Source organism: Megachile rotundata, chromosome 11, assembly GCF_050947335.1.
Source record: "Megachile rotundata isolate GNS110a chromosome 11, iyMegRotu1, whole genome shotgun sequence".
In the NCBI taxonomy this organism is placed as follows: Eukaryota; Metazoa; Arthropoda; class Insecta; order Hymenoptera; family Megachilidae; genus Megachile; species Megachile rotundata.
The window spans coordinates 1,291,933-1,308,178 of record NC_134993.1 but is presented as its reverse complement, the minus strand read 5'-3'; positions in this window follow the sequence as shown (position 1 = coordinate 1,308,178).

Sequence of the window (16,246 nt, the reverse complement as noted above, 5' to 3'; positions counted from 1 at the left end):
GTGATCGTGACTGTGTGATCGTGATTGTGATTGTGATTGTGTGATTGTGATTGTGTGACTGTGATTGTGTGATCGTGATAGTGTGATCGTGATTGTGTGATCGTGATTGTGTGATCGTGATTGTGTGATGGTGAGTGTGTGATGGTGATTGTGTGATCGTGATTGTGTGATTGTGATTGTGTGATTGTGATTGTGTGATCGTGATCGTGTGATCGTGACTGTGCGATCGTGATTGTGTGATCGTGGTTGTGGGATTGTGACTGTGTGATTGTGTGATTGTGATTGTGTGACTGTGATTGTGTGATTGTGATTGTGGGATTGTGATTGTGTGATTGTGTGATTGCGATTGTGATAGTGTGACTGCGTGAATGTGATTGTGTGATCGTGATTGTGTGATTGTGATTGTGTGATTGTGATTGTGTGATCGTGATTGTGTGATTGTGACTGTGTGATTGTGTGATTGTGTGATTGTGTGATTGTGTGATAGTGATTGTGTGATCGTGATTGTGTGATCGTGATTGTGTGATCGTGTTTGTGTAATTGTGATTGTGTGATTGTGATTGTGTGACTGTGATTGTGTGACTGTGATTGTGTGATTGTGATTGTGTGATTGTGATTGTGTGATTGTGATTGTGTGACTGTGATTGTGTGATTGTGATTGTGTGATTGTGATTGTGTGATTGTGATTGTGTGATGGTGATTGTGTGATCGTCGTTGTGTGGCCTTGATTGTGTGATGGTGATTGTGTGATCGTGATTGTGTGATAACGATTGTGTGATTGTGATTGTGTGATCGTGATCGTGTGATCGTGATCGTGTGATCGTGATTGTGTGATCGTGATCGTGTGATCGCGACTGTGTGTTTGTGATTGTGTGAACGTGATTGTGTGATCGTGATTGTGTGAGCGTGATTGTGTGATCGTGATTGTGTGGTCGTGATTGTGTGATGGTGATTGTGTGATCGTCATTCTGTGACCTTGATTGTGTGATTGTGATTGTGTGATGGTGATTGTGTGATCGTGATTGTGTGATCGTGATTGTGTGATCGTGATTGTGTGATGGTGATTGTGTGATCGTGATTGTGTGATCGTGATTATGTGATCGTGATTGTGTGATCGTGATTGTGTGATTGTGATTGTGTGATCGTGACTGTGTGATCGTGATTGTGTGATCGTGATCGAGTGATCGCGACTGTGTGTTTGTTATTGTGTGAACGTGATTGTGTGATCGTGATTGTGTGATCGTGATTGTGTGGTCGAGATTGTGTGATGGTGATTGTGTGATCGTCATTGTGTGGCCTTGATTGTGTGATTGTGATTCTGTGATCGTGATCGTGTGATCGTGATCGTGTGATCGTGATCGTGTGATCGTGATCGTGTGAGCGTGATCGTGTGATCGCGACTGTGTGTTTGTGATTGTGTGATTGTGATTGAGTGATCGTGATTGTGTGATCGTGATTGTGTGATTGTGATTGTGTGATCGTGATTGTGTGATGGTGATTGTGTGATCGTCATTGTGCGACCTTGATTGTGTGATTGTGGTTGTGTGATTTTGATTGTGTGATTGTGATTGTGTGATTGTGATTGTGTGATCGTGATTGTGTCATCGTGATTGTGTGATCGCGACTGTGTGATCGTGATTGTGTGATCGTGATTGTGTGATCGTGATTGTGTGATCGTGATTGTGTGACTGTGTGATTGTCTGATTGTGTTATTGTGATTGTGTGATTGTGATTGTGTGATTGTGATTGTGTGATTGTGATTGTGTGATTGTGATTGTGTGATTGTGATTGTGTGATTGTGATTGTGTGATTGTGATTGTGTGATTGTGATTGTGTGATTGTGATTGTGTGATTGTGATTGTGTGATTGTGATTGTGTGATTGTGATTGTGTGATTGTGATTGTGTGATTGTGATTGTGAGATTGTGATTGTGTGATTGTGATTGCATGATTGTGATTGTGTGATCGTGATTGTGTGATCGTGATTGTGTGATCGTGATTGTGTTATCGTGATTGTGTGATCGTGATAGTGTGATCGTGATTGTGTGATTGTGTGATTGTCTGATTGTGTTATTGTGATTGTGTGATTGCGATTGTGATATTGTAATTGTGTGATTGTGGTTGTTTGATCTTGACTGTGTGATCGTGATTGTCTGATCGTGATCGAGTGATCGCGACTGTGTGTTTGTGATTGTGTGAACGTGATTGTGTGATCGTGATTGTGTGATCGTGATTGTGTGGTCGTGATTGTGTGATGGTGATGGTGTGATCGTCATTGTGTGACCTTGATTGTGTGATTGTGATTGTGTGATCGTGATCGTGTTATCGTGGTCGTGTGATCGCGACTGTGTGTTTGTGATTGTGTGTTTGTGATTGTGTGATAGTGATTGTGTGATCGTGATTGTGTGATTGTGATTGTGTGATCGTGATTGTGTGATCGTGATTGTGTGATGGTGATTGTGTGATCGTGATTGTGTGCTCGTGATTGTGTGATTGTGATTGTGTGATTGTTATTGTGTGATCGTGATCGTGTGATCGTGCCTGTGTGATCGTGATTGTGTGATCGTGATTGTGGGATTGTGACAGTGTGATTGTGTGATTGTGATTGTGTGATTGTGATTGTGTGATCGTGATTGTGTGATCGTGATTGTGGGATTGTGACTGTGTGATTGTGTGATTGTGGGATTGCGATTGTGGGATTGTGATTGTGGGATTGTGATTGTGGGATTGTGATTGTGTGATTGTGATTGTGTGATTGTGATTGTGTGATTGTGATTGTGTGATTGTGATTGTGTGATTGTGATTGTGAGATTGTGATTGTGTGATTGTGATTGTATGATTGTGATTGTGTGATTGTGATTGTGTGATTGTGATTGCGTGATTGTGATTGTGTGATCGCGATTGTGTGATCGTGATTGTGTGATCGTGATTGTGTGATCGTGATTGTGTGATCGTGATTGTGATTGTGATTGTGATTGTGATTGTGATTGTGATTGTGATTGTGATTGTGATTGTGATTGTTATTGTGATTGTGATTGTGATTGTGATTGTGTGACTGTGTGATTGTGATTGTGTGATCATGATTGTGATTGTGATTGTTATTGTGATTGTGATTGTGTGACTGTGTGATTGTGATATTGTGATCGTGATTGTGCGATCGCGATTGTGTGATCGTGATTGTGTGGTCGTGATTGTGTGACTGTGATTGTGTGATTGTGATTGTGTGATTGTGAGTGTGTGATTGTGATTGTGTGACTGTGATTGTGTGATTGTGATTGTGGGATTGTGATTGTGTGATTGTGTGATTGTGATTGTGTGATCGAGATCGTGATTGTGATTGTGTGATTGTGATTGTGTGATTGTGATTGTGTGATTGTGATTGTGTGATTGTGATTGTGTGATTGTGATTGTGTGATTGTGATTGTGTGATTGTGATTGTGTGATTGTGATTGTGTGATTGTGATTGTGTGATTGTGATTGTGTGATTGTGATTGAGTGATTGTGATTGTGTGATTGTGATTGTGTGATTGTGATTGTGTGATTGTGATTGTGTGCTTGTGATTGTGTGATTGTGATTGTGTGATTGTGATTGTGTGATTGTGATTGTGTGATTGTGATTGTGGGATTGTGATTGTGTGATTGTGATTGTGTGATTGTGATTGTGTGATTGTGATTGTGTGATCGTCATTGCGTGGCCTTGATTGTGTGATGGTGATTGTGTGATCGTGATTGTGTGATAACGATTGTGTGATTGTGATTGTGTGATCGTGATCGTGTGATCGTGATTGTGTGATCGTGACTGTGTGACCGTGATTGTGATTGTGATTGTGTGATTGTGATTGTGTGACTGTGATTGTGTGATCGTGATAGTGTGATCGTGATTGTGTGATCGTGATTGTGTGATCGTGATTGTGTGATGGTGATTGTGTGATTGTGATTGTGTGATTGTGATTGTGTGATCGTGACTGTGTGATCGTGATTGTGTGATCGTGATCGTGTGATTGCGACTGTGTGTTTGTGATTGTGTGAACGTGATTGTGTGATCGTGATTGTGTGAGCGTGATTGTGTGATCGTGATTGTGTGGTCGTGATTGTGTGATGGTGATTGTGTGATCGTCATTCTGTGACCTTGATTGTGTGATTGTGATCGTGTGATGGTGATTGTGTGATCGTGATTGTGTGATCGTGATTGTGTGATCGTGATTGTGTGATGGTGATTGTGTGATCGTGATTGTGTGATCGTGATTATGTGATCGTGATTGTGTGATCGTGATTGTGTGATTGTGATTGTGTGATCGTGACTGTGTGATCGTGATTGTGTGATCGTGATCGAGTGATCGCGACTGTGTGTTTGTTATTGTGTGAACGTGATTGTCTGATCGTGATTGTGTGATCGTGATTGTGTGGTCGAGATTGTGTGATGGTGATTGTGTGATCGTCATTGTGTGGCCTTGATTGTGGGATTGTGATTGTGTGATCGTGATCGTGTGATCGTGATCGTGTGATCGTGATCGTGTGATCGCGACTGTGTGTTTGTGATTGTGTTATCGTGATTGTGTGATCGTGATTGTGTGATCGTGATTGTGTGTTTGTGATTGTCTGATTGTGATTGCGATTGTGTGACTGTGTGATTGTGATTTTGTGATAGTGATTGTGTGATCGTGATTGTGTGATCGTGATTGTGTGATCGTGATTGTGTGACCGTGATTGTGTGATCGTGATAGTGTGATCGTGATTGTGTGATCGTGATTGTGTGATCGTGGTTGTGTGATCGTGATTGTGTGATCGTGATTGTGTGATTGTGATTGTGTGATTGTGATTGTGTGATTGGGAGTGTGTGATCGTGATTGTGTGACTGTGATTGTGTGATCGTGATTGTGTGATCGTGATTGTGTGATCGTGTTTGTGTGATCGTGATTGTGTGATCGTGATTGTGTGATCGTGACTGTGTGATCGTGATTGTGTGATCGTGATCGTGTGATCGCGACTGTGTGTTTGTGATTGTGTGAACGTGATTGTGTGATCGTGATTGTGTGAGCGTGATTGTGTGATCGTGATTGTGTGGTCGTGATTGTGTGATGGTGATTGTGTGATCGTCATTCTGTGACCTTGATTGTGTGATTGTGATTGTGTGATGGTGATTGTGTGATCGTGATTGTGTGATCGTGATTGTGTGATCGTGATTGTGTGATGGTGATTGTGTGATCGTGATTGTGTGATCGTGATTATGTGATCGTGATTGTGTGATCGTGATTGTGTGATTGTGATTGTGTGATCGTGACTGTGTGATCGTGATTGTGTGATCGTGATCGAGTGATCGCGACTGTGTGTTTGTTATTGTGTGAACGTGATTGTCTGATCGTGATTGTGTGATCGTGATTGTGTGGTCGAGATTGTGTGATGGTGATTGTGTGATCGTCATTGTGTGGCCTTGATTGTGGGATTGTGATTGTGTGATCGTGATCGTGTGATCGTGATCGTGTGATCGTGATCGTGTGATCGCGACTGTGTGTTTGTGATTGTGTTATCGTGATTGTGTGATCGTGATTGTGTGATCGTGATTGTGTGTTTGTGATTGTCTGATTGTGATTGTGATTGTGTGACTGTGTGATTGTGATTTTGTGATCGTGATTGTGTGATCGTGATTGTGTGATCGTGATTGTGTGATCGTGATTGTGTGATCGTGATTGTGTGATCGTGATTGTGTGATCGTGATTGTGTGATCGTGATTGTGTGATCGTGATTGTGTGATCGTGATTGTGTGATCGTGATTGTGTGATCGTGATTGTGTGATCGTGATTGTGTGATCGTGATTGTGTGATCGTGATTGTGATTGTGATTGTGTGATCGTGATTGTGATTGTGATTGTGATTGTTATTGTGATTGTGATTGTGATTGTGATTGTTATTGTGATTGTGATTGTGTGACTGCGTGATTGCGATATTGTGATCGTGATTGTGTGATCGCGATTGTGTGATCGTGATTGTGTGGTCGTGATTGTGTGATGGTGATGGTGTGATCGTCATTGTGTGACCTTGATTGTGTGATTGTGATTGTGTGATCGTGATCGTGTGATCGTGATCGTGTGATCGCGACTGTGTGTTTGTGATTGTGTGATCGTGATTGTGTGGTCGTGATTGTGTGATCGTGATTGTGTGTTTGTGATTGTCTGATTGTGATTGTGATTGTGTGTCTGTGTGATTGTGATTTTGTGATAGTGATTGTGTGATCATGATTGTGTGATCGTGATTGTGTGACCGTGATTGTGTGATCGTGATAGTGTGATCGTGATTGTGTGATCGTGATTGTGTGATCGTGATTGTGTGATCGTGATTGTGTGATCGTGATTGTGTGATTGTGATTGTGCGATTGTGATTGTGTGATTGGGAGTGTGTGATCGTGATTGTGTGACTGTGATTGTGTGATCGTGATTGTGTGATCGTGATTTTGTGATCGTGTTTGTGTGATCGTGATTGTGTGATCGTGATTGTGTGATCGTGATTGTGTGATCGTGATTGTGTGATCGTGATTGTGTGATCGTATTTGTGTGATCGTGATTGTGTGATCGTGATTGTGTGATTGTGATTGTGTGATTGTGATTGTGTGATTGTGATTGTGAGATTGTGATTGTGTGATTGTGATTGCATGATTGTGATTGTGTGATCGTGATTGTGTGATCGTGATTGTGTGATCGTGATTGTGTTATCGTGATTGTGTGATCGTGATAGTGTGATCGTGATTGTGTGATTGTGTGATTGTCTGATTGTGTTATTGTGATTGTGTGATTGCGATTGTGATATTGTAATTGTGTGATTGTGGTTGTTTGATCTTGACTGTGTGATCGTGATTGTCTGATCGTGATCGAGTGATCGCGACTGTGTGTTTGTGATTGTGTGAACGTGATTGTGTGATCGTGATTGTGTGATCGTGATTGTGTGGTCGTGATTGTGTGATGGTGATGGTGTGATCGTCATTGTGTGACCTTGATTGTGTGATTGTGATTGTGTGATCGTGATCGTGTTATCGTGGTCGTGTGATCGCGACTGTGTGTTTGTGATTGTGTGTTTGTGATTGTGTGATAGTGATTGTGTGATCGTGATTGTGTGATTGTGATTGTGTGATCGTGATTGTGTGATCGTGATTGTGTGATGGTGATTGTGTGATCGTGATTGTGTGCTCGTGATTGTGTGATTGTGATTGTGTGATTGTTATTGTGTGATCGTGATCGTGTGATCGTGCCTGTGTGATCGTGATTGTGTGATCGTGATTGTGGGATTGTGACAGTGTGATTGTGTGATTGTGATTGTGTGATTGTGATTGTGTGATCGTGATTGTGTGATCGTGATTGTGGGATTGTGACTGTGTGATTGTGTGATTGTGGGATTGCGATTGTGGGATTGTGATTGTGGGATTGTGATTGTGGGATTGTGATTGTGTGATTGTGATTGTGTGATTGTGATTGTGTGATTGTGATTGTGTGATTGTGATTGTGTGATTGTGATTGTGAGATTGTGATTGTGTGATTGTGATTGTATGATTGTGATTGTGTGATTGTGATTGTGTGATTGTGATTGCGTGATTGTGATTGTGTGATCGCGATTGTGTGATCGTGATTGTGTGATCGTGATTGTGTGATCGTGATTGTGTGATCGTGATTGTGATTGTGATTGTGATTGTGATTGTGATTGTGATTGTGATTGTGATTGTGATTGTGATTGTTATTGTGATTGTGATTGTGATTGTGATTGTGTGACTGTGTGATTGTGATTGTGTGATCATGATTGTGATTGTGATTGTTATTGTGATTGTGATTGTGTGACTGTGTGATTGTGATATTGTGATCGTGATTGTGCGATCGCGATTGTGTGATCGTGATTGTGTGGTCGTGATTGTGTGACTGTGATTGTGTGATTGTGATTGTGTGATTGTGAGTGTGTGATTGTGATTGTGTGACTGTGATTGTGTGATTGTGATTGTGGGATTGTGATTGTGTGATTGTGTGATTGTGATTGTGTGATCGAGATCGTGATTGTGATTGTGTGATTGTGATTGTGTGATTGTGATTGTGTGATTGTGATTGTGTGATTGTGATTGTGTGATTGTGATTGTGTGATTGTGATTGTGTGATTGTGATTGTGTGATTGTGATTGTGTGATTGTGATTGTGTGATTGTGATTGTGTGATTGTGATTGAGTGATTGTGATTGTGTGATTGTGATTGTGTGATTGTGATTGTGTGATTGTGATTGTGTGCTTGTGATTGTGTGATTGTGATTGTGTGATTGTGATTGTGTGATTGTGATTGTGTGATTGTGATTGTGGGATTGTGATTGTGTGATTGTGATTGTGTGATTGTGATTGTGTGATTGTGATTGTGTGATCGTCATTGCGTGGCCTTGATTGTGTGATGGTGATTGTGTGATCGTGATTGTGTGATAACGATTGTGTGATTGTGATTGTGTGATCGTGATCGTGTGATCGTGATTGTGTGATCGTGACTGTGTGACCGTGATTGTGATTGTGATTGTGTGATTGTGATTGTGTGACTGTGATTGTGTGATCGTGATAGTGTGATCGTGATTGTGTGATCGTGATTGTGTGATCGTGATTGTGTGATGGTGATTGTGTGATTGTGATTGTGTGATTGTGATTGTGTGATCGTGACTGTGTGATCGTGATTGTGTGATCGTGATCGTGTGATTGCGACTGTGTGTTTGTGATTGTGTGAACGTGATTGTGTGATCGTGATTGTGTGAGCGTGATTGTGTGATCGTGATTGTGTGGTCGTGATTGTGTGATGGTGATTGTGTGATCGTCATTCTGTGACCTTGATTGTGTGATTGTGATCGTGTGATGGTGATTGTGTGATCGTGATTGTGTGATCGTGATTGTGTGATCGTGATTGTGTGATGGTGATTGTGTGATCGTGATTGTGTGATCGTGATTATGTGATCGTGATTGTGTGATCGTGATTGTGTGATTGTGATTGTGTGATCGTGACTGTGTGATCGTGATTGTGTGATCGTGATCGAGTGATCGCGACTGTGTGTTTGTTATTGTGTGAACGTGATTGTCTGATCGTGATTGTGTGATCGTGATTGTGTGGTCGAGATTGTGTGATGGTGATTGTGTGATCGTCATTGTGTGGCCTTGATTGTGGGATTGTGATTGTGTGATCGTGATCGTGTGATCGTGATCGTGTGATCGTGATCGTGTGATCGCGACTGTGTGTTTGTGATTGTGTTATCGTGATTGTGTGATCGTGATTGTGTGATCGTGATTGTGTGTTTGTGATTGTCTGATTGTGATTGCGATTGTGTGACTGTGTGATTGTGATTTTGTGATAGTGATTGTGTGATCGTGATTGTGTGATCGTGATTGTGTGATCGTGATTGTGTGACCGTGATTGTGTGATCGTGATAGTGTGATCGTGATTGTGTGATCGTGATTGTGTGATCGTGGTTGTGTGATCGTGATTGTGTGATCGTGATTGTGTGATTGTGATTGTGTGATTGTGATTGTGTGATTGGGAGTGTGTGATCGTGATTGTGTGACTGTGATTGTGTGATCGTGATTGTGTGATCGTGATTGTGTGATCGTGTTTGTGTGATCGTGATTGTGTGATCGTGATTGTGTGATCGTGACTGTGTGATCGTGATTGTGTGATCGTGATCGTGTGATCGCGACTGTGTGTTTGTGATTGTGTGAACGTGATTGTGTGATCGTGATTGTGTGAGCGTGATTGTGTGATCGTGATTGTGTGGTCGTGATTGTGTGATGGTGATTGTGTGATCGTCATTCTGTGACCTTGATTGTGTGATTGTGATTGTGTGATGGTGATTGTGTGATCGTGATTGTGTGATCGTGATTGTGTGATCGTGATTGTGTGATGGTGATTGTGTGATCGTGATTGTGTGATCGTGATTATGTGATCGTGATTGTGTGATCGTGATTGTGTGATTGTGATTGTGTGATCGTGACTGTGTGATCGTGATTGTGTGATCGTGATCGAGTGATCGCGACTGTGTGTTTGTTATTGTGTGAACGTGATTGTCTGATCGTGATTGTGTGATCGTGATTGTGTGGTCGAGATTGTGTGATGGTGATTGTGTGATCGTCATTGTGTGGCCTTGATTGTGGGATTGTGATTGTGTGATCGTGATCGTGTGATCGTGATCGTGTGATCGTGATCGTGTGATCGCGACTGTGTGTTTGTGATTGTGTTATCGTGATTGTGTGATCGTGATTGTGTGATCGTGATTGTGTGTTTGTGATTGTCTGATTGTGATTGTGATTGTGTGACTGTGTGATTGTGATTTTGTGATCGTGATTGTGTGATCGTGATTGTGTGATCGTGATTGTGTGATCGTGATTGTGTGATCGTGATTGTGTGATCGTGATTGTGTGATCGTGATTGTGTGATCGTGATTGTGTGATCGTGATTGTGTGATCGTGATTGTGTGATCGTGATTGTGTGATCGTGATTGTGTGATCGTGATTGTGTGATCGTGATTGTGTGATCGTGATTGTGATTGTGATTGTGTGATCGTGATTGTGATTGTGATTGTGATTGTTATTGTGATTGTGATTGTGATTGTGATTGTTATTGTGATTGTGATTGTGTGACTGCGTGATTGCGATATTGTGATCGTGATTGTGTGATCGCGATTGTGTGATCGTGATTGTGTGGTCGTGATTGTGTGATGGTGATGGTGTGATCGTCATTGTGTGACCTTGATTGTGTGATTGTGATTGTGTGATCGTGATCGTGTGATCGTGATCGTGTGATCGCGACTGTGTGTTTGTGATTGTGTGATCGTGATTGTGTGGTCGTGATTGTGTGATCGTGATTGTGTGTTTGTGATTGTCTGATTGTGATTGTGATTGTGTGTCTGTGTGATTGTGATTTTGTGATAGTGATTGTGTGATCATGATTGTGTGATCGTGATTGTGTGACCGTGATTGTGTGATCGTGATAGTGTGATCGTGATTGTGTGATCGTGATTGTGTGATCGTGATTGTGTGATCGTGATTGTGTGATCGTGATTGTGTGATTGTGATTGTGCGATTGTGATTGTGTGATTGGGAGTGTGTGATCGTGATTGTGTGACTGTGATTGTGTGATCGTGATTGTGTGATCGTGATTTTGTGATCGTGTTTGTGTGATCGTGATTGTGTGATCGTGATTGTGTGATCGTGATTGTGTGATCGTGATTGTGTGATCGTGATTGTGTGATCGTGTTTGTGTGATCGTGATTGTGTGATCGTGATTGTGTGATCGTGATTGTGTGATCGTGATCGTGTGATCGTGATCGTGTGATCGTGACTGTGTGATCGTGATTGTGATTGTGTTTGTGTGATTGTGATTGTGTGACTGTGATTGTGTGATCGTGATAGTGTGATCGTGATTGTGTGATCGTGATTGTGTGATCGTGATTGTGTGATGGTGAGTGTGTGATGGTGATTGTGTGATCGTGATTGTGTGATTGTGATTGTGTGATTGTGATTGTGTGATTGTGATTGTGTGATCGTGATCGTGTGATCGTGACTGTGCGATCGTGATTGTGTGATCGTGATTGTGGGATTGTGACTGTGTGACTGCGTGATTGTGATTGTGTGATCGTGATTGTGTGATTGTGATTGTGTGATCGTGATTGTGGGATTGTGACTGTGTGATTTTGTGATTGTGTGATTGTGATTGTGTGATTGTGATTGTGTGATTGTGATTGTGTGATTGTGATTGTGTGATTGTGATTGTGTGATTGTGATTGTGTGATTGTGATTGTGTGATTGTGATTGTGTGATTGTGATTGTGTGATTGTGATTGTGTGATTGTGATTGTGTGATTGTGATTGTGTGATTGTGATTGTGTGATTGTGATTGTGTGATTGTGATTGTGTGATTGTGATTGTGTGATTGTGATTGTGTGATTGTGATTGTGTGATTGTGATTGTGTGATTGTGATTGTGTGATTGTGATTGTGTGATTGTGATTGTGTGATTGTGATTGTGTGATTGTGATTGTGTGATTGTGATTGTGTGATTGTGATTGTGTGATTGTGATTGTGTGATTGTGATTGTGTGATTGTGATTGTGTGATTGTGATTGTGTGATTGTGATTGTGTGATTGTGATTGTGTGATTGTGATTGTGTGATTGTGATTGTGTGATTGTGATTGTGTGATTGTGATTGTGTGATTGTGATTGTGTGATTGTGATTGTGTGATTGTGATTGTGTGATTGTGATTGTGTGATTGTGATTGTGTGACTGTGATTGTGTGATTGTGATTGTGTGATTGTGATTGTGTGATTGTGATTGTGTGATTGTGATTGTGTGATTGTGATTGTGTGATTGTGATTGTGTGATTGTGATTGTGTGATTGTGATTGTGTGATTGTGATTGTGTGATTGTGATTGTGTGATTGTGATTGTGTGATTGTGATTGTGTGATTGTGATTGTGTGATTGTGATTGTGTGATTGTGATTGTGTGATTGTGATTGTGTGATTGTGATTGTGTGATTGTGATTGTGTGATTGTGATTGTGTGATTGTGATTGTGTGATTGTGATTGTGTGATTGTGATTGTGTGATTGTGATTGTGTGATTGTGATTGTGTGATTGTGATTGTGTGATTGTGATTGTGTGATTGTGATTGTGTGATTGTGATTGTGTGATTGTGATTGTGTGATTGTGATTGTGTGATTGTGATTGTGTGATTGTGATTGTGTGATTGTGATTGTGTGATTGTGATTGTGTGATTGTGATTGTGTGATTGTGATTGTGTGATTGTGATTGTGTGATTGTGATTGTGTGATTGTGATTGTGTGATTGTGATTGTGTGATTGTGATTGTGTGATTGTGATTGTGTGATTGTGATTGTGTGATTGTGATTGTGTGATTGTGATTGTGTGATTGTGATTGTGTGATTGTGATTGTGTGATTGTGATTGTGTGATTGTGATTGTGTGATTGTGATTGTGTGATTGTGATTGTGTGATTGTGATTGTGTGATTGTGATTGTGTGATTGTGATTGTGTGATTGTGATTGTGTGATTGTGATTGTGTGATTGTGATTGTGTGATTGTGATTGTGTGATTGTGATTGTGTGATTGTGATTGTGTGATTGTGATTGTGTGATTGTGATTGTGTGATTGTGATTGTGTGATTGTGATTGTGTGATTGTGATTGTGTGATTGTGATTGTGTGATTGTGATTGTGTGATTGTGATTGTGTGATTGTGATTGTGTGATTGTGATTGTGTGATTGTGATTGTGTGATTGTGATTGTGTGATTGTGATTGTGTGATTGTGATTGTGTGATTGTGATTGTGTGATTGTGATTGTGTGATTGTGATTGTGTGATTGTGATTGTGTGATTGTGATTGTGTGATTGTGATTGTGTGATTGTGATTGTGTGATTGTGATTGTGTGATTGTGATTGTGTGATTTTGATTGTGTGATTGTGATTGTGAGATTGTGATTGTGTGATTGTGATTGTGTGATTGTGATTGTGTGATTGTGATTGTGTGATTGTGATTGTGTGATTGTGATTGTGTGATTGTGATTGTGTGATTGTGATTGTGTGATTGTGATTGTGTGATTGTGATTGTGTGATTGTGATTGAGTGATTGTGATTGTGTGATTGTGATTGTGTGATTGTGATTGTGTGATTGTGATTGTGTGATTGTGATTGTGTGATTGTGATTGTGTGATTGTGATTGTGTGATTGTGATTGTGTGATTGTGATTGTGTGATTGTGATTGTGGGATTGTGATTGTGTGATTGTGATTGTGTGATTGTGATTGTGTGATTGTGATTGTGTGATTGTGATTGTGTGATCGTCATTGCGTGGCCTTGATTGTGTGATGGTGATTGTGTGATCGTGATTGTGTGATAACGATTGTGTGATTGTGATTGTGTGATCGTGATCGTGTGATCGTGATTGTGTAATCGTGACTGTGTGACCGTGATTGTGATTGTGATTGTGTGATTGTGATTGTGTGACTGTGATTGTGTGATCGTGATAGTGTGATCGTGATTGTGTGATCGTGATTGTGTGATCGTGATTGTGTGATGGTGATTGTGTGATCGTGATTGTGTGATTGTGATTGTGTGATCGTGACTGTGTGATCGTGATTGTGTGATCGTGATCGTGTGATCGCGACTGTGTGTTTGTGATTGTGTGAACGTGATTGTGTGATCGTGATTGTGTGAGCGTGATTGTGTGATCGTGATTGTGTGGTCGTGATTGTGTGATGGTGATTGTGTGATCGTCATTCTGTGACCTTGATTGTGTGATTGTGATTGTGTGATGGTGATTGTGTGATCGTGATTGTGTGATCGTGATTGTGTGATCGTGATTGTGTGATGGTGATTGTGTGATCGTGATTGTGTGATCGTGATTATGTGATCGTGATTGTGTGATCGTGATTGTGTGATTGTGATTGTGTGATCGTGACTGTGTGATCGTGATTGTGTGATCGTGATCGAGTGATCGCGACTGTGTGTTTGTTATTGTGTGAACGTGATTGTCTGATCGTGATTGTGTGATCGTGATTGTGTGGTCGAGATTGTGTGATGGTGATTGTGTGATCGTCATTGTGTGGCCTTGATTGTGGGATTGTGATTGTGTGATCGTGATCGTGTGATCGTGATCGTGTGATCGTGATCGTGTGATCGCGACTGTGTGTTTGTGATTGTGTTATCGTGATTGTGTGATCGTGATTGTGTGATCGTGATTGTGTGTTTGTGATTGTCTGATTGTGATTGTGATTGTGTGACTGTGTGATTGTGATTTTGTGATAGTGATTGTGTGATCGTGATTGTGTGATCGTGATTGTGTGACCGTGATTGTGTGATCGTGATAGTGTGATCGTGATTGTGTGATCGTGATTGTGTGATCGTGGTTGTGTGATCGTGATTGTGTGATCGTGATTGTGTGATTGTGATTGTGTGATTGTGATTGTGTGATTGGGAGTGTGTGATCGTGATTGTGTGACTGTGATTGTGTGATCGTGATTGTGTGATCGTGATTGTGTGATCGTGTTTGTGTGATCGTGATTGTGTGATCGTGATTGTGTGATCGTGACTGTGTGATCGTGATTGTGTGATCGTGATCGTGTGATCGCGACTGTGTGTTTGTGATTGTGTGAACGTGATTGTGTGATCGTGATTGTGTGAGCGTGATTGTGTGATCGTGATTGTGTGGTCGTGATTGTGTGATGGTGATTGTGTGATCGTCATTCTGTGACCTTGATTGTGTGATTGTGATTGTGTGATGGTGATTGTGTGATCGTGATTGTGTGATCGTGATTGTGTGATCGTGATTGTGTGATGGTGATTGTGTGATCGTGATTGTGTGATCGTGATTATGTGATCGTGATTGTGTGATCGTGATTGTGTGATTGTGATTGTGTGATCGTGACTGTGTGATCGTGATTGTGTGATCGTGATCGAGTGATCGCGACTGTGTGTTTGTTATTGTGTGAACGTGATTGTCTGATCGTGATTGTGTGATCGTGATTGTGTGGTCGAGATTGTGTGATGGTGATTGTGTGATCGTCATTGTGTGGCCTTGATTGTGGGATTGTGATTGTGTGATCGTGATCGTGTGATCGTGATCGTGTGATCGTGATCGTGTGATCGCGACTGTGTGTTTGTGATTGTGTTATCGTGATTGTGTGATCGTGATTGTGTGATCGTGATTGTGTGTTTGTGATTGTCTGATTGTGATTGTGATTGTGTGACTGTGTGATTGTGATTTTGTGATAGTGATTGTGTGATCGTGATTGTGTGATCGTGATTGTGTGATCGTGATAGTGTGATCGTGATTGTGTGATCGTGATTGTGTGATCGTGGTTGTGTGATCGTGATTGTGTGATCGTGATTTTGTGATTGTGATTGTGTGATTGTGATTGTGTGATTGGGAGTGTGTGATCGTGATTGTGTGACTGTGATTGTGTGATCGTGATTGTGTGATCGTGATTGTGTGATCGTGTTTGTGTGATCGTGATTGTGTGATCGTGATTGTGTGATCGTGATTGTGTGATCGTGATTGTGTGATGGTGATTGTGTGATTGTGATTGTGTGATCGTGACTGTGTGATCGTGATTGTGTGATCGTGATCGAGTGATCGCGACTGTGTGTTTGTTATTGTGTGAACGTGATTGTCTGATCGTGATTGTGTGTTTGTGATTGTGTGAACGTGATTGTGTGATCGTGATTGTGTGAGCGTGATTGTGTGATCGTGATT